Here is a 2061-nt window from a genome sequence, read left to right as displayed (position 1 = left end):
GATCTGAATCTGCCAAACACTCCCTTTTAAGCGTACTTTAAACTCTCTTATTAGGGCTGTGCACTGCGTGGTAGTAGATTGTAAATGGGGGAACCAGCTGTATCATTTGGGTTTTGGTATTTTGCGGAGCAGAGACTGCTGTAGCTCTTTTCTTACATTAATGGTTACTTCCTAATCCCTATCAGGGCGCAACACAGGTTTGAATACAGCAGTGTAAGTTACAGTGAAACAAAATAAGGAAAACTGAGTCACAAGACGACAAGAGAATATATCCTACTGTCCTGCCGTGTGGGGATTAGACTGCGTTATCGCCCTGCTGATGTGGTTGGTTCCTCTTCAGACTACAAGAATACGAGACAGCGCTGTCTATAGCTGCCTCGGAGTTAGGTGCTAGGAGCTCTTTGACCAGAGAAGAGCTCATGAACATCAGGGGAACAACTCCAGCGGATTTATTTCCTACTTCCTTGCGTCATCAGTGGAATTATTAGACATTTTGGTGAACGGCACAATCGTTGGGAAGCGCCGTAAGAGGGGTAAAGGAGGGGGACTCCGCACACCACTACCGGCAGTATTTCTCTACCTCTCTCACTGTGCAAAAAAACTGGACAAACTTCAGCTTCTGGTGGGAAAAGACAGAGACTTTTATTCATCTTCTGTGCATAACATGGTTGTGTGAACTGATAACAGAGTCCGCGCTGCAGCTGGCTAAACAAAAGCTGGAGGTGTCTGTTTTAATATCAACAATGGCTGGTGAACCGACGTGACAGTGATTCAGCAGACCTGTCTGATCTGGAATTTTTTTATCATTAGCTGTAAACAGTTTTACTCCCCCCACGAGTTTCCTTTATTCATTGTCTTCAGTGTTTACATTTCACTGCAGGCCAATGGACCGGATACTCTGTGAGGAGCAGACAAAATCAGACTCCCTTGTTAGTGTTTTGGTGACTTTAACACTGTCACACGCGCTCCACTGGGACACTCTAATCACGTGACGGTCCATCTGATTCCTGCATAATGGCAGAAAATTAAACTCTGTAAACCTGTGAGGACATCAAAGAAATGGACCAGTGAAGCTGTAGAGGATCTTCAGGCGTGTTTGGACTGCACTGACTGGGATGTTTTCAGGACTGCAGTCCTACATGATCTGTTGGGCCCCAACCAGACATTGCTGTTTGTGAGAGGTCTCAAGAAAAAACAGTTGGAAAGCACTATGTCTATGAAGATTCTCAGTCCTACATAATTTTCTATGAGGACAGCTGACAAACTCTGGTCCACAGCTAAACTCAGACAGCTGAGGTTGGAAAAGGAGGAGGCGTTTAGGAGTGAGGAAAGGGCCGGGTGCAGGGGGTTAAAGTACAGATTTAGCAAGGAGGTGCGGGAAGCTAAACATCTGTACTCAGAGACACAAAAAGATAATTTCTCTGCAAACGGCACCACTTCTGTCTGGAGGGGGTTCAGACAGATCACTAACTATAAACCCAAAGCCTCCCACTCCATCAACGACTCTCGCCTTGCAAATGAGCAGAACCAGTCAAGAGTCAATTGGACACCATCCCCTGTGACTCCTCCGCTCAGATTCAGCCCTTGGACCCCCTGCAGTTCGCCTACAGAGCCAACAGGTCTGTAGATGATGTAGTAAACACGGCCCTTCTCTACATCCTCCAGCACTGGACTCCCCAGAAACCTAGGCCAGGATCCTGTTTGTGGACTTCAGCTCTGCTTTTAACACCATCATCCCGGCCCTGCTGCAGGACAAGCTTTCCCAGCTGAGTGTGCCTGACTCCACCTGCAGGTGGATCGCAGACTTCCTGACAGACAGGAAGCAGCACGTGAAGCTGGGAAAACATGTCTCTGATTCCAGGACCATCATCACCGGATCCCCTCAAGGCTGCGTTGTTTCCCCCCCTTCTCTTCTCCCTTGTACACCAACAGCTGCACCTCCAGTCACCAGTCTGTCAAGCTGCTGAAGTTTGCGGATGACACCACCCTCATTGGGCTCATCTCAGGTGGGGATGAGTCCGCCTACAGGTGGGAGATCGACCATCTGGTGACCTGGTGCAG

Source organism: Micropterus dolomieu, linkage group LG06, assembly GCF_021292245.1.
Source record: "Micropterus dolomieu isolate WLL.071019.BEF.003 ecotype Adirondacks linkage group LG06, ASM2129224v1, whole genome shotgun sequence".
In the NCBI taxonomy this organism is placed as follows: domain Eukaryota; kingdom Metazoa; phylum Chordata; class Actinopteri; order Centrarchiformes; family Centrarchidae; genus Micropterus; species Micropterus dolomieu.
The sequence above is the reverse complement of the archived record's forward strand: the minus strand, read 5'-3'. Positions refer to the sequence as shown.